The sequence below is a fragment of the Chiloscyllium plagiosum genome, chromosome 8 (assembly GCF_004010195.1).
Source record: "Chiloscyllium plagiosum isolate BGI_BamShark_2017 chromosome 8, ASM401019v2, whole genome shotgun sequence".
Taxonomy (NCBI): Eukaryota; Metazoa; Chordata; class Chondrichthyes; order Orectolobiformes; family Hemiscylliidae; genus Chiloscyllium; species Chiloscyllium plagiosum.
In genome coordinates, this window is record NC_057717.1 from 74,146,507 (window position 1) to 74,170,370 (window position 23,864).

The window sequence follows — 23,864 nt, forward strand, 5'->3', positions numbered from 1 at the left end:
GTTTTCTGCCACTGAAAAGCAGTGGGGACCGAAACATTGAACGGTTCAACAAGGAGTCAGATAAAACTCTTAGGACTGAAGGGATTCAAAGGTGTGGTTATAAAGCAAGAACCGGGTACTGAGTTGGATCACAAGAAATGATGATATTCAGCAGAAGGCCAGGCTTGAAGGGGTGAATAGGCTTCTCCTGCACTTTTATTTATCTATGTTTAAAGTTACCACCAGGATATTATTTCAAAGGTTGAGATGCCTGTCTGCATCTGCTGAAAACTGGTTACATGGGTAGCAAAAGTTTGAATTACAAGTTCTTTTTCCAATCAATCATTCTTACGGTTTGCTTTATTATTTAGGTTTAAGCTTTTTTGTGTACAGCTTTATTGGTCAGCCAAAGTGTGTTAAACATTGCCGTGATGGATAGTAATACCAGAGTTGAAACATCAACTCTGCTGTTCTTTCCACATATGCTGCTGAGTTTTTCCAACAGTCTCTCTGTCAGTTACGTTGAAAAAATGTTTGGTTTGTATTTCAAAGCATTCTTTGTTTCAAGTATACTGATATAATTGTAAAAACAATAGGAAACACTTAGGCTGAAGAAAAGTTAAGGAACGAAAAAGAGCTATGCCAGCTGACAGAAACTGCCTATGGCAGAAGGCATCTTATTTCCTGTAGGTCCAGAATTGTGGCACCATAATTTAGAACTACTTTTTTTTCAGTGTGGAATGGACAAGAGACATGACTGGGAGATATTGAATAGTATTTGATATATTTTGCTCAAATGGCATTGATAATTAATGCCGTTCTAACTCTTACTTCATCAACTGCTTAATGCAAAATAGAAACAGAGCAACTCGGAGCAGGAGTAGGCCATTCTGTCCCTCACATTTGCTCCTTCATTTAATATAATTCGGACGGATCCTCAATCTCAATGCCATAATCTAATTCATAACTTCACTACCCTCTGAGTGGACAATTATTTCCTCATCTCATTCCTAAATCCTGTGCCATGTTAACTGAGATGCTGCCATTTGGTTCTATAACATTCCCAAATCGGAAAATTAACCTGCGCCTAAGTTGCGCAGGCTACTTAGAATTTTAAGCATTTAAATCAAATCCCCCGTCATCCTTCTAAATTCGAGTGAATATTGGCGTACTAGTCTTCATTGGATAATCTTGCCATCTCTGGTTTAACCTAGTGAGCCGATGTTATGCACCATCCATGCAGGAATATTTAGATTAGATTAGATTAGATTAGATTACAGTGTGGAAACAGGCCCTTCGGCCCAACAAGTCCACACCGACCCGCCGAAGCGAAACCCACCCATACCCCTACATTTACCCCTTACCTAACACTACGGGCAATTTAGTATGGCCAATTCACCTGACCCTGCACATCTTTGTGACTGTGGGAGGAAACCAGAGCACCCGGAGGAAACCCACGCAGACACGGGGAGAACGTGCAAACTCCACACAGTCAGTCGCCTGAGGCGGGAATTGAACCCGGGTCTCTGACGCTGTGAGGCAGCAGTGCTAACCACTGTGCCACCGTGCCGCCCAGCTGACAGAAACTGCCTATGGCAGAAGGCATCTTATTTCCTGTAGGTCCAGAATTGTGGCACCATAATTTAGAACTACTTTTTTTTCAGTGTGGAATGGACAAGAGACATGACTGGGAGATATTGAATAGTATTTGATATATTTTGCTCAAATGGCATTGATAATTAATGCCGTTCTAACTCTTACTTCATCAACTGCTTAATGCAAAATAGAAACAGAGCAACTCGGAGCAGGAGTAGGCCATTCTGTCCCTCACATTTGCTCCTTCATAATAATATTGTTCCTTAAGGAGTGGCCAAACCTGCACACAGACTCCAACTTTGGTCTCAGCAAGGTTTTTCATAACTGCATTAAGACGTTGTTACATTTGCACACAATTATCTTGCAGTGAGGGTCAATATACCCCGTTTTTATCTGAATTATTGGTTGCATGTGCCTCTCTACTTTCATTGTGTTCAAGCACAATGAGATATATCTGCACTTCCCATTTCTTTATATATCCCAATTTAAACAACACCCGGTGGTTCATTTTTCACACTGAGTTTTATTTAGTCACGTTGTACTGTGTCTGTGTTTGCTGACTAACTCTAATATATTTTCCATTCTCCCATGTGCATTCATTTTGTCCATTTATCACTTCTATTAGAAATTACCAGAATTCTGGAAATCCAAATGCAGCACATCTACTCTCCCTTGTTTAATTTACTAGTTGGATTCTCAAAATACCTCCAGTGAATCTGTTCAGCTTGATTTGCCTATGCCAAACCCCATTCATGTTTTCCGAATGATCCGTTGTCACATCTTTTCCAATACTCGTTTTACATCTTCCTCCTAATTACATTTAGTTAACTGGTCTGCAATTTTCAGAATTTTTGTGCTCTTCCTCCCTTTTAAATCGTTGCATTTCATTCGCCACCCTCTGATCCATAGAGTGTTCACCAGAGTATAAAAACTTTGGAAGATTGCCACCGATGTTTCCAATATTTCTAGGTCGTCTTCCTTCAGAGCATTGGGATGCAGAACATACGGTTGTGGTGAATTGATAATATTTATGCCATTATCGTCACCAACATTATTTTCATGTAAATACCAATTTCTTGTAATTTCGTCATATCACCAGCTCCTTAGTTTGTTAACATTCCTGGAGGATTGCACTCAATATCGTGAAGACAGAACCAACGTTATTTTGTTCAGTTAATTTGTCATTTGGTGGTTCCCATCATGTTTCCATAGCTTCTGACTGTAAGTGACCTACGTTTGTCGTTTCTGATCTTTTCTCACATACAAAATCATAGAAGGAAAAACAAGCTTAAATAGAAATCGTCATGAATTTAGCTTGAAACTATTTCATTGACAATGTTATGTTTTAAGAGAGATTTCCATAATATTTACGATCATATCGACATACAGCATCGAATGACAACTTATATTGAACAATCTAAGTTGACTTTCATGCTCCAAGTGAAACTAATCACGCCACCTCTCATTACATTTGTCAACATAATCTGCATTTCATCCTGTTGTGTATGTTAATTTAGCCTGCTCATAAGAGCACCGCTACTATTCATATCATCCTTCCCCTATGACAGTGAAACGGGTTCTATATACACTAAAAGTAAGGAATGTTCTCCCAATGACATTATTGTTAACTGATTTTTTTGATACACTTAGTTTTACTTTTCGATTTTATCGCCACAGGTAAAACTCATGCTTTATTTGGCTTGTAAGGCTTTTTTGGTTTGTTCACATGAATGCATCTGTTATCTCTCACCACTTATCTACCTTAAGTTTAAATAGTATTCCACTTCTTACCATTCTTGACAAAAGCTATTCCTCACGTTTTCCGTCTTTGCAATTTACTTTACAATTCTGGATACAGTTTCTTTTGATCAGTTCACTCAACATGGTGCAGTGAACCAAGTAATTAACTAACAAAGCACATCCTATCCTTAATCGGTTATGTATTGCGCTTTATGACATTTCAAACTACGAATATTTAATATGACATTTTTTTAAAGTCAGTGGGGAAACCACACTTCTTTATTAAAAGCCACTCTTTGCCCAATGCTGTATTACACTTACTCTATGCTTTCGTATTGAGAATAACTATCTACACATTATGTCAATTGTTTACAGATTGTGGACTTGTTGGGCCGAAGGGCCTGTTTCCACACTGTAACGTAATCTAATTCCTTTTATTCGAAATTTTTCATGGTCCTATGAACGATTATTTCCCAGAAGGTGTGTTGAAAAACCAGGCAAAACACATCCACTGAATTATCTTTGTCTGTTTCAGCGACCACTTCACAAACTGCAACCTTGTTGGCATAGCAAGTTTCTTTTTTGTTTCTCATTTGAATTACATGCTGAGCATGTTCAACTATTGTTTTACATTCGAGAGGTACTTTTTCTTTTACAGTAACGCTAATTATTTTAATGGACATAACGTAACTCGCTTCTACAACAAATCTAAAAGATTATTTGACGTTCTGTCGTGATGCTGCGTAAATAAATTTTGAAATGCATCATATGCCTCAAAGAAAGCTTTCTAGCAGAATTATTAATTCTCTTTTTATGTGACCTTTAAATATATCAGTGGGTTAAGCCATGCTCCCTTACTAAAAGCCATCCTTTGCCCATCTGCTCGATTGCGCTTACTCTCTGTTTTCATATTCAGAACAATTGGCAACATATTTTGTCAATTGTTTACAGATTCCCTTTACTCAAAAAATGTCACGGCTCTATGATAGATTACCTTTGTACTCTTTTTAATTCTCTTTTTACAACATGCTTTCCTATGAGACGTTATTGATCAAAATTGAACATTATTTTTAATTTAAAAACTCATATCCTGTAAATTGCAGATTTAAATGTTTTAACTTCATCTTCTTCCATTATGCACGACAATCCAGTCTGCCTGTGATCTACCTGAGTCTCCAACAGCTGAATTTTGGGATGCTTGTTACATTGAGTTGATATATTTGTTTGAGAGTGTTGTACTACATTGAGGATTTTCGTTGTTTCAAGCACTTCATTTGTTTTTAATGTTATCAGAATCTCATGTAAATATACCAAATGGAGTTGCCACATTGCGTTATCACGCTATTTTAAATGTGTAAGCATGCTTTGAAAGATGGATTAGTTTGATGATCTACAATAATCTTAGAGAGCTGTACTCGGTAGATGCATTGAATTAATTTCGACTCTGTTGCTTTGAGCAAATATTTATTCGTAGACTACATTAATTTTAGTGTCTATATTCTTATGGATGTGGTTGCATTATTTTCAGAATGTAGAAGAAAGTGAGGACTGCAGATGCTGGAGATCAGAGTCGAGAGTGTGGTGCTGGAAAAACACAGCAAAACAGGCAGCATCCAAGGAGAAGGATAATAAACGTATTGGGCATTTGCTCTTCATCCAGAAGGAGGGTTGTGAGCCGGGAGGCTGAGAGACAAATGGGAAAAGGGTGGGGCTGGGGAGAAGGTAGCTGGGAATGGGATAAGTAGATGAAAGTGGAGGAGGGGGAATGTGATAGGCTGGAGAAGAGGGTGAAGCGAATACGCGGGAAGGAAGAGAGGCTGTGGAACACTTTCCTGCAGAGGGCTGATGAGGCAAGGTCAATAAATGTATTATGACGAAGAGAGTCAGATTTTAAGTTAGCGAGGGAATTTAAGGTGACAAGGTAAAGGCAGGAATGATCTCGTTGAATGGTGGAGCCGACTCGTTGGGCTGAATGGTCTACCTCTTCCCCTATGGCTTGTGGTCGTATTATTAACGTGCATTACCACAATACTATTTCAGCATTCAGTTTGGACAGAGGTACACAGTATTTGGAAGTGATACAGGTCAGGGGGGGGCGTTGTCGAGGAGGCTTCGGACTGGGATAAGGTGGGGGGAGGGGAAATGAGGAAAGTGGTGACATCCAGATAGATCTCGTGTGGTTGCACGGTCCAAAGGAGGGAACTGAGGCATTCTTCCCCCAGGCGTCTGGTGGTTCGGGTTTGGCGATGGAGGAGACGCAGGACCTGGATGCCCTTGGTGGAGTGGCGGAGGGGGGGGGGTTATTTGGTTGGTGCAGGCGTCCCAGAGATGTTCTCTGAAATAATCCACAAGTTGGTGTCCTATCTCCCCAATGTAGAAGAGACCACACCAGTTACAACAGATACAGTCGGTGACGTGTGTGGAAGTACAAGTAAATTTCCGTTAGATGAGGAAGGATGGTTTGGAGCCTTGCACGGAGGTGAGTGAGGGGGATGTAGGTGAAATGGGTGCATGTATTGCTTTGGCAGGGAAAGGTTTGGGAGTGTGGTGTGGATCTAACAAGGGAGTAGCAGAAAGCATGGTCTCTCTGAAACAGAGGTAGGGGTGAGGAGGGAAATATATCCCTCTTGGTGGGGTATGTTTGTAGGTGGAAGAAGTGGCGGAGGATGAAGTCATGCATCCAGATTATGCTGGAATGGAAGGTGAGGACCAAGGAGGGTCTGTCCTTGTTGCAATTGCAGAGGTGGGGTTCAAGGGTGAAGGTTTGGGAAGTGGAGGAGATGTGCTGGAGGACATCGTCAACCACGTGGGAGGCAAAATTGCGGTCTTTGAAGAAAGAGACCACCTGGGATTTTCAGACTTTGTCAATTTAATTGATTATATGATAAGGGAAGTGACGCAAGCAATTCAAAGCACACTAAATGCCCTCTTCAACAATCTATCTACCTGAGATCTACTTTCAACGAAGCATGAACATACATTCCAAGGTCTGCTTGTTCAGCAACACGCCCCAGGACCTTACCATTAAGCGTATACATTCTGCTCTGATTTGTCCTTCCAAATTTGTATTGAAGTGTCAGGAATTACTGTGCTGTCTTGCGTATTTTGCACTTCTTATGCACTTTATGCTGCCCTGTGTATGATCTGTAATTTGTGCTGTCCATGTAGCACGTTTGTCCTGGAGGAATGCTGTCTCATTTTTACTGTATCAATTTGTATGTGATAGAAATGACTAATCAAGGTACTCTTCACTCTTGACTTGAATTGAAAATGAGGGACCTCACATTAGCTTAAATTTACCTCTATCTGTCACTCCTTGGCCCGTTGGCCCATCTGATCAAGATCCCGTTGTGTTCTGAGATACCCTTCTTCGCTGTCCACTACACTTCCAATTTTGTTCCCATCTGCAAAATTACTAACTGAACCTCCCATGTCCATATCCAAACCATTTGTGTAAATGACGACAAGCAGTGGACCCAGCATCAATTGTCACAGGCCTCCTGGCTGAAAAGCAACCCTTGACCACCACACTCTGTCTTCAATCTGCGAGTGAGTTCTGCATCCAATGGACTGTTCTCCCTATATTCCATGTGTTCCCTCTTATGTTTTCCTTTATTGGTCAGATTATTGATTATAGAATTTAGGAAGTCATGTTGTGGCTGGACTGGACATTGGTTAGGCTACTTTTTGGAATATTGTTTGCAATTCTGGTCTCTTTCCTGTACAAAAGACGTTGTGAAACTTGAAACCATTCAGAAAAGATGTCCAAGGATGTTGCGAGGGTTGGAGGGATTTATAAACTCATGAGGGGTAGGAATAGAGTAAACAAACATAGACTTTTTCTCTGGGATGGGGGTGACAGGAACTAGAGGGTATAGATTTAGGGTGAGAGGGCAATACTTAAAAAGGATCTAAGGGGGAACATTTTTACACAAAGGGTGGCGCTTGTATGGAATGAGCTGCCAGAGGAATTGGTGGAGGCTGGTACAATTACAATATTTAAAAGGCATCAGGATGGGTATATGAATAAGAAGTGTTTCGAATTATATAGGCCAAGTGGTATCAAAGGGATAACTGATCGGCCTGGATGAGTTGTACCAAATGATTTGTTTCTGTGATGAACATTGCTATAACTCTAAGACTCTATAATTATTGCAGTATTGTAAAGTGGAAGAATACCTTATTAAAACCACGGGATCTTACTGACGGGAGACGAAGACATAGCATTACATAGACAGATTGAACTTTCCACTTTAGGAATTTCCGTCTTAAATTTCGAAGTTTAATCACAACAGATGTGTAGCTAGAATTCAGCAATCTGTTTATTAATCCCCCGTTTTTCGAAAAGAAAAACGCCATTTGATCAATGTTGCAAATTCACGGTGCCACTGGAGTTGTTCCAGCATATAAATAATGGCTTTTGAAATGTATATTCTCGGATTTAAATGCAACGATATTACTTGCAGTCTGAAGAGAGGATTAGTTCTCACAGAAAATGTTTGAAATAATCGAAAAATTCCACAAAATGCTAATTGATGTCATTGGTGTCATTGATGTCATTGGCATTCTAGTAAGGAGCAGGAACTATTGATGATGTTTATATTTTGCATGAGCTGGTCTCCGATTTTGTTGCATTACTGCCGAGATTGTATATTGATATGGTGATTATACTTACGTAGGCACTGGTTCCAAAATATCATTACCTGGCTGAAATGTTCCAACTTCTCTTTGGCTTAGCTGAAAATAAATTTTAATTTGTATCTCTTAAACTTACCTGACTACCAGGAAAGCATGTGACATGCTTTCAAAATTTACACAATGCATTGAAACTCAAGCGTATTCAGATTTTGATGGATGGTTCTACAACACTAGTTACCACAAGTGAGTATGTTGCTCACTATTCTGATCACATTATACAGTTTTACCTGTCGTGTGACATGAACCCAATATCATGGTTGACAGCGTCCTACACGCAAACACACATACACACACACACACACTCATGCTCTCTGAAATGCACACAAACCCTCTCTGACATACGCACACAGAGTCATACTATCTCTCACACATGCCCATACACTCTCGCTCGCTCTCACACACACGCGCACTTAAACACAAACCCGGGGGTTTGGCGGGGGGAATTATTCCATTTATGATTCTTTTCTGTCTAAATCATTACACAATCACACTCACAAACGCACGCTGGGGAGAATTATTTCATTCAAGATTATCTTCTGCAAAAAAATGAAATCGAACTTCAGCTCAAAATATAGACAGATTCAAATGCGGATCCTCACAGCTAAAGTGCATTGTCAAACCTGAGATATCACTTCTTGTACATTTATGAAACCTTTAGGTTTCTCGGGACAAAGACTTGTTAGGAATCAGAATCTTGTATTTTAATTAACAGTCTATCTCCTAACTGATTCAATGATTAAAGTTTTAAAGTTGTTAACTGTTTTCTTATGCATACTGTGTTTTATATCTCCCTATCATAGAATGCATGAGGAAGGAGCAGAGCTCCAAAGCTTGCAAGTTATATTTCTGTGTCAGTCACTTGGCCAATTTCTGTTCTAAATTCAAGTTGTGATCTTACCTTTTTTGCAGCACTTCTTAATATGTAACTACTTTCTATGCATTGTTCCCGCTCACATAACTTCAAAACAGTGAATCTGCTTTTTTGCTGGTTCAGTTTTGCACTTCCCATTGCCAATGAGTTGCTCAGATTTTCTGCCACAACTCTACATTTAACCCATATTGCACGTGATACATTTAATCAACTTCTGTTTTGCTCCACTTCTTGATCTCACTGAGTAAACCCTTGTCTTTTCTTGACTAACTTCCTTTTCTTCAACATCAAATAAATGACATTGTATCAATACCTTGTTGTAAGTGAAAATAAAATTCCCAGAGAAACGTTAATATACCACGTAGCCCTGATAGACATGAAGGGTACTTGCATTTGTAATTTCAAATCTGCCCTCCCTTATCTTTCTTGTAGTTAATTTAGTGACGATTTTAATTCTTTCCAGTGGAAAATGTGGCGTCTCCATCAGCACCACCCAATATCTGATGTGCATGCTTCTGATGGATCTACTAGTCATTATCACTGAGATCATACCACATCAATTCAATTATTATTTTCCACATTCTTTCTTAAGTATCATCTTGTGTGCAGTGTTAATGCTGCACTGATTTGGGCATTCAGAGATTGTTCTGTTATGTTCACTTTTGATCGATTTGTTGCCATATCTTGCTAGAGCATTAAAAATCAATATTGACCAAAAAAACTGCAACTTTGGTCCAAGTGACAACAAGGAATCTGTTCTGTGTTAAAAGCATCCCGACATATATCATTTTTGAACCTGAATGGATAATCGATTATGTTCCATGGGGCTGGAGGGATAAGCAAAGTTTTTACACGGAGACAAGGTGGGTTTGATTTGACTGGTTTAACATGCTTTTTAACCCCGTGGTTCCAGTTGGCTTCATTCTAATCTTCAATGTTCGGACAGTCAGGCATATTTTAGTTGATAGTCACGTCTGCAATACTCTTAAGTTCCAGACCAAGGGAGAAAATCAAAATGAAATGGAGCTTAAAGCTTCAAATTATCTGGCACCTCGACAATGTTCATCATTTGATCTTGCGTATCACTTCGATTATTATTCTTTTATCATATTTGCAGAAGGTCCGTCTATGCTCCGAAAAATTTGTTGTTGTACAAATACACTCATTTATTGGTTAATTATATCTGAGTTCAGGGAGCAAATCAAGAGTGCAGGCAAATATCCAGTCACATTATTCATTAAGTTAATTTATTGGTTAAACAGCGCAGAAGCAGACCTTTCCGTTTCCAAACTTTGAATGCAGCATTTATCCAAGAATTCCATTAACTGAACACAAAGAGTTTCTGGGGATCTGAAGGTCGTACTAATTTCTGGGTGGTCTGGGTGATTGCGGGCGGGGCGGAGTTTCCGTACATTTATTTCGGACATTGCACTGCATCTGGTCAACAAAGGACTAGAGACGTGATTAGATTCAATCGGATTTCTGGAGGAAGTGTGGGCTATCAAACAGCAGAAGAGGAAGTGAGGCGTACTAATAACATAATAATTCAAATGCAATTGCAACTATCGGAAATAAAACATTAGTTCGAGAAAAACAAACCTAAATGCCTGGACAAAATGTGGACAATTAACAGAGGATATAAATTATACTGGAAGCATGTGGCACACATGATGAAGAAAATGGAGCAAAGTCGCCTGAACAGAAGTGAAAAGTGAAATTATGATAACCAAACTAATGGTTATGGTCAATCAGAGAATCGGTTGAAAAAGTATCTGCTCGAGCTTCAATTATTGAGACAGCTCTCCTGAAAATTGTTCAAAAAGGAAGTATTAATAAACTATTTGTCGTTCATTGAACATGTTCTGTATATTGGAAATAGGTTTCTTTCAATTACAGTATTGGTTCAACATTTCCTTATTCAATAAAGGAAGCAGTAGATATTCTTACTATAACTGTACTGGTAAGACCACACCTGAAGAACAGCACACAGTTATATTGTTTTTAACCAAGCATGCAGTTTCACAGCAAGATACCTATCAAATTACGAAATAAAGGGTTCGTCCAATGGAGAACAGTTGAATAGGATGATATGTCATTAAAGTTTAGGGAAATGAGAATGTTACTCTTGAAACAAATATGCTTCTAGAGTCTTAATAGCATCGTCATATAGGGCCGGTTTTAAAACTGACGGGCCGTGTCGGGATGGTTCAGGAAAGGACATTACCCTGAGGAACTCCAGCAGGTGTGCATTCGAGCTGACATGACTGATATCCAGCAAACATATCTATCTTCCTATGTGTCATGCATGACTCCAAACAGTGGAGTGTTTGTGCCTGATACCCATTGATTCCAGGTTTGCTCGAGCATCTTGATACCATGCATTTGATCGAATGTGAACCAGGTGTCAAGGATTATCACTCTCGCCTCACTTCTGGAATTCAGTTCCTTTGTCTATAGTTTAACCAAGGCTGAAACGAGCTGAAGCGCTGAGTTGCCCCGGTGGAACACAAAGTGCGTATCATCGAGAAGTTTATTGCTGAACCGATATTGTTGATGACAATTTCTATCGTTTTGTTGATCTAAAGCAGAATTATGATGCACTAATTAGCTGGAATGCATTTTTCAGCATTTTTTTCTCGAGAACATACTTGACCAATTTTCCACATTGTTAAGTAAATGCCAGTGTGATAAAAATAAAAGAAACAAAGAAGATAGGACCTGAAAAAGGACATTCCACATTTTGAATCTGCATTTCCATTCATCACGATCATGGCTGATCGTCCAATTCAATAGCCTAATCCTGCTTTCTTCCCATAATCTTTCAGCCCATTCTAGCCAAGTGCGATATCGAGCCACCTCTTGGACACATGTACTGGAACTAATTGTCGAGGGGAACAGCACGTTCTGGAGCACAGTCTTTAGAACTTTTTACTGGAATGTTGCCACGTTGCATCGCCTTTGCAGTATCCATTGTCTCCAACCATTTCTTTATATCACAGGAAGTGATTCGAATTGCCTGAGGTCTGGTATCTGTGCTGTTGGGGATCACTGGAGGAGGCTGACATGGATCATTCATTCGGCTTTCCTGATAGACAATTTCTATAAATGATTCGGCCTTTTTTTGTACTGATATGCTGGGCTCTTCTATCGTTGAGTTTGGGGATTTTTTGAAACCCCCTCCTCTAACACATTATTAATTGTCCACCACCATCTTGAATGGAAGTGGAGGGACTAGACAGCTTAGGTTTGATCCGTTAGCTGTGGAATCGCTTAGCTGTATCTGTCTGCTTATGCACAGAAGAGGTCCTGTTTAACTGTGGACAGTGAGGACGGTTATCAGAAATTGCAGCAGGGCCTTAACCAGCTGGGGAAGTGTTTTGCAAAATGGATAATGGAGCTTAATATAGACAAGTGTGAAGTCTTGCATTTTGGAAAGTCAAATCAAGGTAGTAATTTCATTGTGAATGGTAGGGCCTTAAGGAGTGTGGTAGAACAGAGAGATCTTGAAGCTGAATGCTTCTTTGTAAGTGGAGTCACAGGTAGACAGAGCAGTGAAGAAGGCTTTTGGCACACTGACCTTCGTCAGTCAGGGTATTCAGTAGAGAAGTTGGAAAGTTATGTTGCAGTTATACCTGACGTTAGTGAGGCCGCACTTGGAAGTTAGTGTGCAGGTTTGATCACCTTCTAATAGGAAAAGAAACTTACAAACATGTGCTTGGACTCAATGGTCTGAGTAATAGGAAGATGTTAGACACACTCGGACTATTTTTCGTTAGAGCATAGGATACTGATTGAGTATCTTATAGAGATATATAGGATTATGAGAGACATGGATAGGGTGAATACACTTTGTCTTTTTCCCATGGTTGGGGAATCGAGGACTGGAGGGCATCAGCTTAAGATTAGAGAGAAAAGAATAAAAGGGAATCGGACCGCCAACTTTTTTTAACACAGAGGTTGGTATGTATATGAAATGAGCTGCCAGCGGACGTGATTGAGGCGGGTACGTTAACAACAATTAAAAGGCATTTGGATACATACTTGGATAGGAAAGGATTAGAAGGATACGGGCCAAGTGCAGGGAAATAAGGTTAGCATGGATGGAAATCTTGGTCAGCATGGACCAGTTTGTGGCAAAGGGCCTGTCTCCGTGCTGTGGGATTCGATGACCTCTATAAGCAGGAAAGTATGCTCAACCTCTAAAATGACCAGAAAACTGGAATTGGAGTATTGTGTTCAGTTCTGTGACCCAATTTGATGAAGGATGCTAAAGACTTGGAGAGACGGCAAAATAAATTACATAGACCAACAATCATAGAGCCCCTATCGTCGGTAAACAGGCCATTCTGCGCATCGAGTCCACGCCAACCCTCCAAACAGCGTCCCACTAAGGTAAACCCCGCTACTTTATCTCCGTAATGCTATATTTCCCATTGTCAATCCATCCATTTAACCTACACATCCCTGAACACTACGTGCAATTTAGCGTGGCCAATCTGCCTGACCTGAGCATCTTTGGACTGTGGGATGGTAGATAATCCACGCACCCGTGAAAGAATGATGCCAGGAATGAGGAATTTTGATAAATGGAAAGATTAGATAATTTGGACTTTTAACCCTGGAGCAAAGTAAATTAGAAGATAACATTTTTGAGGAGTTCAAAATTATGAGCAATTTTAACAAAGTAAAGAAGGATATTTAGTTACTATTAGCTGGTATGCCACTAATTAGGGGTCAAAATTTCAAGCGTGCCAGCAATGGGATCAGGAGAAAACTCTTTACTCAGAGAGTTATTGGGATTAGAAATTCGATGTGGGCGAATGGTGGAGTTGGATACAAAATGAGGCCTCACAACAAAGTGTAATATGCACTTGAAAGTAATGAATCTGGAGGATTTAAACAGGTAGGGTTGATGAATGCGACGAGTTGGATAGTTATTTTGGGAACTGGCATAGATATAATGGATCGGAAGATTATCTGATTGTGTAATTGCATATTCTGGTAAACTGTTCTATATTCCGAATGTAAGAACCACATTTGTATGTTTTACAAATGCAGATTGTCGTACATGGTCACGAGATTATTTTTTTTTTGAACTGGTGACAGGTTGTGCCGTTGAAGCATTCCATTCATGCTTTCTTATATGCAGACTGCATATCTGGCATCACACAAGAACTGAAATTTATTTCAGTTCTGTGAGAGATAGGTCATCTTTTCAGCTTGAAGGCAGCTCTATATGAGTGATAAGTTCTACCCTTATTTTCGTTGCATAACAACAATGTATGTTGCTTAAACTATCAGAATGGCACAGTAGTTCAATGGTTAGCACTGCTGCATCACTGTGCAAAGAACCTAATTTCGTTTCCACTCTTCTGTGACTGTGTGGAATTTGCACATTCGATCAGTTTCCTCCTGGTGGTCTAGTTCCCTTTCATAGTGCAAAGATGTGTATTTTAATTGGATTGGCCATGGTGGCTAGGGATGGTCAGGTTAGATGGGTTAGCCATGTGAAATATGTGATTATATGATAGGGGGAGGATCTTCGTAAAGTCAGGGTGCACTCGATGGGCTAAAGGGTCTACTTCCACACTGCAGGAATTTAATCATAATGTATCTCTTTCATGCTGTATTTCTGTCAGTTTCTAAAGCGAGGAAGTCATATAACCTCGACAGAATATATGTTCCTCTCAGAAACATTCAAACCCTATGCTGAAACATCAATTTACCGCGAACTTTGATATACATTATTAAACATTTCCTACGATAATTCTCTAACTCTATAAGTACATGATTTATTATCTGTGGTTTATGATTTGTTACAAATGACAACTACCAATTACATTCAGCATTTCACTTGTGCACTGTGATGAAACTTGTCTCATATAGGGAATTTACCAACTGTCAGCCCAGTTAACATTATTACAGTGACCTCTTCACCAATGTTAATGCCGTTTAGTTACTCATGACGAACAAAACTTCAGAAAGAATTCTCTGTCGTCAGCTGTGAAGACGTGTACTTTGTGAGCTGTTTGTTCTGCACCACTTCCATTGTAAATTCTCTCACTTGCACATACAACAGGCCACGTTTGCCAGTGTTAATCGCTTCCTCTTATGATTCCAAAACAATTGCTTGGAACTTCAACATTTATGTTTCTCGTTTGTTTTCAAACAGTTTGACATTTCTCTTTCATGAACAAATATTTGATCTTTCTTCGTTGATTTCTAAATGATTGCAATCGTCAGGCTTACCACTTCTTCCTCGCGACATCATAAGTCAACTTGTTTGATCCGAATGCAAATTTTATCCCAATTTCTTAAACATGGTTTAACGACAAATCGTTTTGAATTCTCGTGCGTGAGAGAAAAAGCATACCTGATGCATACAAAATAATATTTAGATAAATGGAAGGCATTGCATTTCTGCCATAGCAAACATATGACGCATTTTCCCATCTACAATAGCGATTATGTCCCTAATATCTTCATTATCTCTTTACTCAGAATTAATTAACTTGTTTCGGGATGATCTTCATCACGTTATAAACTAAAGTTATGTCATCCCGTCACCAGTAGTCAAAAATAGCTCTATCACAGGAAGGATATTAACGTGCTTGTATGGCTAAAGCTTGCATCTTTCGTCATATTGTCAGGACTACTAACCATAGGGGAGCACAAGACAGCCACAGATATTTTAAAACTGAGCAACAACTGAAACATCCATACAATCAAGACTAATAGCATGAATGCAACTCTCAGCGGGATAGTACTGCTTTTCGTTCAAAAACAGACAATACATGTATAAAACGATTAGAAAAAGGCAGACAACGTAAGTTGCCTGGACAAAGAAGTATGGAAATTGTAACAGTTATGCCATACCGAATTGGACAAAGTTTGGATGGTAATTTAAACCAGCAGAATCAATTTTACTCTCAATGGAGCCTGATGCGCTGCGCATATATTTAACTGTGTATACAATAACTGTTTCTTGAAATCCTCTACCTGTCAAATTTTGTGATAGCATTTGGCATAATTGCAGGATTTTGTATCACATACCTGAGACAATAATGCAGTTGAATGAGTACATTTTAGTCTTCCGCCTCAAACCAGAACAGACTGCCATGTGGCAAATGTGTGAAAGAGATATAAGAAGCTGACGGAGGACACAGGGCAAGGGTATGTATATATGCTGATGAGTGTGGAAGCAGAGAAAGTTGTACAATGAAGTCATACAATGCAGGAGACATTATTGAAACAGGGAGGTTGGAGCCATGTAGTCGAGAAACAAAGGCCACTGGGTAGGCCTATAATTTCATGAAGCAGTATCAGGCGATCCTAGAAGGTAGCCAGGAGTTTTGGAAGGCACCCAGAATTCCTGACAGGCATGAAAGGAGGAAAAACAAAGCAACGTATAGAAATGGTCCAAAAAGTAATTTCAATAGATACGAAACATTCCTAAAAGTGAATGGAACAAAGTAATTTGAAACCCTCCTACTATCTGTTTCTGGCACAGGTGTGGTCTGTGAAATGTCCAAAACCAAAAGGGAACGATTGAGCAAAGATTTGCAATCAGGCTAAAGTATTTTATTTATCTTTTAACACGTGCAATATTTGTCATTGAATGGTGAAAATTATCTGAAGCTTATCTATAATTTCGAATGATAATAACATGAAGCCTCGATCAGAAGATAAGCTATAATCAACCTAAGCAGAGAATGTTGGATCAACTAGGCTCGTAGCATCTGTTAAAGGAGAAACAGACTTAATAAACATTTTTATTTAGAATTACCAACAATTTCTCTGAGAGCGTGTTCTTTAGCGAATTAATTTGTAGATATCAATCGCATCACAGATAGACAGTGACCATTCAAATTTTAACATGAGCGCTATTGTAGATGTGATGGAGGGAAGTAAATGAATCTTCAGTTATCGCACAATAGATCAAAACAAGCTTAATCTTTACAGCAAATTGATAAACCTTTAGGTTTTCACAGTGTTGTATGCTAACGGAAATGCAGGGAGTATATAACCTTAGGAGAAGGATATAAATTGTATGAGACAGAGTTAAAAAAATTAGAGGAAGATGTTTCACCATCATCCAAGCAGATGTGATAAGTTTCCATGGACATCAGAAGTGAGCAAATAGCATCAAATTAACTAATAGTTGAATGAGACAGGTAACAAGAGAGACCGTTTGAACAGGCAGCAGGATTGACTACTACTTCTGAGAAAATAAACATGGTATCTTTGCACAGGTATGCAGAATTGGGTGAAAAATCGATCGGGAAATCAAGTACTGTTAAAATGTGCTGATAGCATCTGGTGAAGAGAGGAAAGCAACATAACTTCAACATATCCTCAAAAATGATGCAATGGAAGGGAAGCCAGGTTGGGGGAGAATAGAAAGATGTTTGTGGTGACAAAGAATAGGACGATAGACAGCAAAACGGTATCAACCATGTGTTTAAAATAACCCAGGAAGACCAATCAATGTCCTTCTGTCGCATTATCCCTGAGCAAAGGTTCTATGAGCAAGTTCAAAAAAAATAGATTTCGCAATACCTCTCCCACTGATTCGAGCGGGAACGTGTCCTTTCGTCATTATTGAGTATTTTATGGAATGGGTGGAAGTCAGTCCCTGTCAAGACAAATATCCGCTTGATTGTTAGAAGAGGTAAATGCAAAATGGAGAATGTGAGTACAGCATGATTCAGGTCAGGGAATACAAAGTTGAATGACTAAAGATGAAGTCTTCACTAAGGTGCATCAGGTAATACAGAAGTCGCATTCAAAGTTGATCTCTATTACGAGAGTCTTACAAAAGTACGGGCACTTCTGAGAGCCAGGGAAATCAAGCATATGAGCAATGGAGGCCGTGATGCAATGAAGGGATCCGTGATCTAAAGAACAGGCAGTGACTGGAAAGAGCGAAGGAGTCTCAGCAACAAGCCAAAACCAAGATGTGCATGGTTTCATCAGCACAATCACAGTCATCTATGGTCCAAGTACTCAGAGATCTAACAAACAGACAGCTATAAGCAAAGATTCGCTGATCAAAAACGAAGAGGACAAATCCACTTGAGAGAGAACTTCGAGGATCTCCCCAACCAAGGCACAGCCTTTGGAGCAATTGCTCTCGATGCTATCCCACAACACACTACCCATCACTATCTCAGCACACTCCAACCCAGCGCGAGGTTGAAAAAGCCATCTGAAAGGTGAAAAACAGTAATGCCGCTGCTGCAGATGGAATCCCCGCTGACGTACCAAACTACAGTGGAGAGGCACTTTTGACATGAATCCACGAACTTCTTTACTTTTGCCTTGAAAGATGAACAAAAAGAATACTGGAAGTTATCATAGATGCGGTAGTTCTGCCCATATTCAACAACGGAGACAGGTAAGAATGTAGAAATTACAGAGACATTTCCGACTGTACAGTATGGAAACGGTCGCCACGAGAATCCTCACTCAATAACAACCTTCCAGTAATTGAAGAGTTCCTTTCTGATTCTCAACGCAGCTTCCATCTGTCAAGAGACTCAATGGGCAATCATTTAAGAGCGCACCAAATCCAAAGTGCAGGTAACAATACCAAACTCCTTACATATCCTTATTGAGATCTCACAAATACCTTTGACTGCAAACCATTGTGAAATATCCTACAAAAATTCAACTTACGGCGGAAATGTGTCAGTATTCTCTTTCTGGTCCACAATGACATGAAAGCCATGATCTTCATAAAGAGATCAAACAAAGACGTGATCCTCGTGCAAACTCGGTTTAAGGAATTTGTCATCACACCAACGCTCTTCACCACCTTCCACACCGCAGCACTCCATCACAACTCCATGAAGATCCCCACCAGGAGGGAGGGGGTGAATAGTCCACAGCACGAGGAGAGAACGGTTCGAACTTCGATGTAGAGATGTCAGGAACAAAACCATGAGGAATTCTGTATCGAGCTGCAGAACGCAGACAGCATTGGCATGAACACACTCAACGCTACAAACTATTGACAAAGCATTCATCAAGACGTATGAGTTACTGGGCCTTAGACTAAACATCTGGAAAACATCTACCAGCCAGCTTTTTGCCAACAGCACTGTGTTCCTGACCATCAAAATTCATGGCGAGCCCGTGGATAATGTTAATTATTTCCCATACCTCGGGAGGCTCCTCTCAGTGTGAACAAACATTTGCAATGAAACCCAACATTGCCTTCAAAGCGTCAATGCAGCCTTTCGACGTCTGAAGAAGAGTATTCAAAGTCTGAGACATCAAACACAGCACCAGGCTCATGGTTTACAGAGCACGCATTGTTCCTACATCCTGTATGCATGAAAACATGTGTCTTGTCGGTCAGAAATCTCAAAAACCTGGAGAGTTATCAGTAGAGAAACCTTCTTAGATTCCTACAAATCCATTGGCAGGATATGTCTAACAACATGAGCATCCTTTCCTATGCCACTGGTCTAGTATCAAGACATTCGTCAGTGCACGACCAGCTGAACCATATTTTCTGCAAGTCCAAAAAGCTCTGCTCCGAGTTTCACAAGGGTAAATGATCACTCTATGGGCAGAGAAAAAGCTGTGAGTGCCTCGAACGCCACCCTAAACAAATTCAACATCCTTACTAATATATGGAAATCACTTGCTCTGTATATTCCAGCCTGCATAAGAAGCATCCACAAAGGGTTGAACACCAAGAGGAGCAGGTGAAAGCTAAGCTCAAGCAACAGATAGAGTTCACGGTATCGAGAACATCCCCCTCCCTATCATCTAACACAATGGCCCTACTTATAGTAGATTTTGCAGTTCAAAGGCTGGACCATTCAGTCACAACAAAACCCACGCCCCGGAATGGAAGCAATTCATCACTGACTCTTGGAGTCTGTCAAAGAAAGGAAGAACAACAGTCTGTGAAGTCGCATCTGGAGTGCAATATAAAGTGTGGATGTAATGAATGTATATACTGGCATTGGAAACAGTTTAAAAGACACTCAATACGCTGACTTATGCAATGAAGGAGTTAACCTAACAAATATATCTAGACACGTTAGGTTTTTATTGATTGCTGATGAGCAGAATGAGTAGTGATTGCATTGAATTGCTTGGGTTTCTGAAGTGACTTGACAGAGTCGATAGAGAAGAACAAACTGTAACAGAAATAGAAAAATAGAGCACTTGAAGTCGTCATTCAAGTAAGGTACAGGATGGAGAATTTCAGATTTCTGGATCACTGCGCTAATTTCTGGGGATTGAAAGTATTTTTACCTGAAACAGAATGGGACTAATATCCTTGGGAGAGGGTTTTCTCGTGCAACTGTGACGAGTTTAAATTAGGTCAGAAGGGACACGGTGCATTAGTTCAATAGCAACACAGAATGATGTTGAAAACGAACCAAGCAAAGCACGTTCAGCTCTGTGTTGTCTCAAGGGAAAAAGGCGAGGCTGGATTGCCATTAAGGAAATACTCTGATTATTAGGGGTAAAGTAGATAAAATTGTGGAATTGCTATATTGTTGCCACAACAGAGACTAGGTTCAGGAAGGAGCAAGAGTGGCAATTCGATTCTCTATTTAAAGAGGCAACGTTTGATCTGGAACAGTCGGCATGGTTTTGTCAGAGGGAGGTCAGGCCGAACGAATTGTTTGAATTTTTAGATGAGCTGTCCAACTGTGTCATTGATTGTAGGGTAATCAATGTAGTTTGCAAGAACTTCAGCAAGTTTTGGACAAAGTCCCAAATGGGATCTGACAGAGAAGGCAAAAACTCACGAGATCCAGGGTAACTTGGCTAATTCAATTGAAATTAACTTAGTCGCACGATACAGAGGGTACTGACAGAAGGTTCCTCGTATGAGTCAGGTTCGGTGCCCAGTGGCTTTCCACGACGATCATAAGTACTGGATTCATTATTGTTTGTCATATTACTAAATGGTGCAATCCAAATGTTGTGGGACGACAGTGGTAATGTTACAGATGATAAAAAAGTGACCAGCTGGTTCATTTTGAGGAGAAAGTGCTTCGGTACTTAAGAGCTATACCACCCAACACCCAATGGATGTACGTTCTGCAGTTCTGCTTAAAAAAGGCGATGAATGAAGGTGGATGTTTTTAAAACAATACCAGAAGAGGACGCTCCATTAAAAAAAACCATCCTGAATGATGGAAGGGCATCGTGAATCAATGCCAAAGATTGAAGCATTCTTAATATTCTGCAGGAAATGCCAAATGGATGATCCAACTCAGATCCCCAGCATCACAAATGCCAAACCTCAACAAATTTGTTTCACTTCACGCAATATGGTTATGAAATTTAGAACGTGTACTGTATCTTTAAGCGAGAAGGAATGTTGTTTTGCACTGAAAGCTTACTAGCACCTCTCATATGACGAGCAAGCAGTCCCATAGCAAGCAGCTATGAAACAGATACCTGAGTTGGTTGCTGTTTCGACAACAATTTGAAATTATCCAATCAGTTCAAGTTATGCCCAGGATAATAAAACTCAATTGGACTTCAATTTATTGTTTTCCAACCTCGAAACAATGAGACGATCCAATGTTGGGGGTATAAAAAAGAGGTACTTAGAAAATCCGACAGAGTAACAGTGGCACGGTGGCACAGTGGTTAGCACTGCTGCCTCACAGCGCCAGAGACCCGGGTTCAATTCCTGCCTCAGGTGACTGACTGTGTGGAGTTTGCACATTCTCCCCGTGTCTGCGTGGGTTTCCTCCGGGTGCTCCGGTTTCCTCCCACAGTCCAAAGATGTGCAGGTTAGGTGAATTGGCCATGCTAAATTGCCCGTAGTGTGAGGTAAGGGGTAAATGTAGGGGTGGGTTGCGCTTCGGCAGGTCGGTGTGGACTTGTTGGGCCGAAGGGCCTGTTTCCACACTGTAATGTAATCTAAAATCTAAAATCTAACTGCCAGCAAAGCACTCTCGATAAAAAGTACCTTTTCATATGAAACATCTTCACAGTAAAAAAAAGAATAAAGATGACCCGGGTAGATGTTAAGCCGAAAGAAAAATGATACCAGAGACGACTACCAGTGTTTTCTTTTATTGTTATAGAATTGGAGGCAGATAATAATCAGTAAAGGGTGCTTACAGTTGTAAATATTTGTCATTTAATGTTCACTTTTAAAGTTAATGAATAATTTGATATCATTTTCTTTAAATATTAATATTTGCAAGTTCTCTGTCACTCGTATTTTAACAGATTACGAGGCATGGTGAGCTTGTATGGGTGTTCAGTTTAATTAACAGATGGGCTCACCATTATGAAGTGGCACGGTGGTTCAGTGGTTAGAGCTGCTCCCTCACAGCGCCAGCGTCCCAGGTTCGATTCCTGCCTTTGACAGACTATCTATGTGGAGTTTGTGTATTCTCCCCGTGTCCAGGCGCTCCGGTTTCCTCCCACAGTTCAAAGATGTGCAAGCCAGGTGAATTGGCCATGTTAAATTGCCCATGCTAAATTGCCCATTGTGTTAGGTGCATTAGTAATAGGGAAATGGGTTACTCTTCGGAGGGTCGTGTAGACTGGTTGGGCCGAAGGGTCTGTTTCCACACTGTAGGAAATCTATAAAAAAAATCTTATCTATCTATAATATCAAGAAATTGGTGTAAGACTATCGTCCTGACAACATTCCTGCAACAGTGGCAACGACTTATGCACCCGAACTTTCAGATTCTCAAGACAAGTTGCTCAAGAACAGCCACAAGAATATGACATTGTGGAAAACTTTACTCGTGTATATATTATGTGCAAAAATCAAATCAAATCAAAGCCAATTACGGCCCCATCAGTCTGCTGTCGATCTTCAGTAAAGTGATGGAATGTGTGATTAGTACTGCTATCAAGTAGCACCTACTTTCAAGTAACCTGCCGTCTGACGCCCGTTTGGTTTTGGACAGGAAGCCTCAGCTCCTGATCTCATTACAGCCTTGATTAAAACATGGACAAAAATGATTAATTTTGCACAGGTGATGTGAGACTGACGGCCGTTGACAGCAAGATCGCATTTGGTAAAATGTCGCTTCAAGAAGACCAAAGTAAAACTGGGATGTATGGGAATTATGGAGAAAATTGACAGGCGTTTGGAGTCGTTCATGACACACAAGAAGATGGCTCTGTTTCTTGGAGATCAGTAATCTAAGCTCCACGGGCACCATTGCAATTGTTCCTCTGGGTAATGTCAAACCATCTTCAGCTGCTTTATCAATGAACCTCTCTCCATATTCAGGTCAACACTGAGGACGTTTGCATCATGTTCAGCTCGTTTGCAATTCTTTAAATGCTGAGGAAGGCCATGATCAAATTTAATGCTGAGAAAGAATACTGGTCTCAAAAATAATTATATGATGTCCAATTGTGTGTGAATGTCGATAGGAAACACCTCAGAGCAGAACAATTTGCTATGCGTTGTCTATAGTACCCAAAGAAGTGACAGATGTAAGGGAAAGTACTCAGCAAGAAATTAGAGAGACATACAATAAACATAAAACTATAATTAACCTATACATAGTTTGAACAAAACTTACTACCAATAATGGATCGGTACCTGGGACTACGATGTTGTGGCCATCACGGAAACGTGGATAGATGAGGGACAGGAATGGCTGTTGGAGGTTCCTGGTTACAGGTGTTTCAGTAAGATTAGGGAGGGTGGGAAAAAAGGAGGGGGGGTGGCATTGATAATTAGAAATGGTATAACGGCTGCAGAAAGGAAGTTCGAGGGGGATCTGCCTCTGGAGGTAGTATGGGCTGAAGTCAGAAATAGGAAAGGTGCAGTCACCTTGTTGGGTGTTTACTATAGGCCCCCCAATAGCAGCAGAGATGTGGAGAAACAGATTGGGAAACAGATTTTGGAAAGGTGCAGAAGCCACAGGGTAGTAGTCATGGGCGATTTCAACTTCCCAAATATTGATTGGAAGCTCTTTAGATCAAGTAGATTGGATGGGGCGGTGTTTGAGCAGTG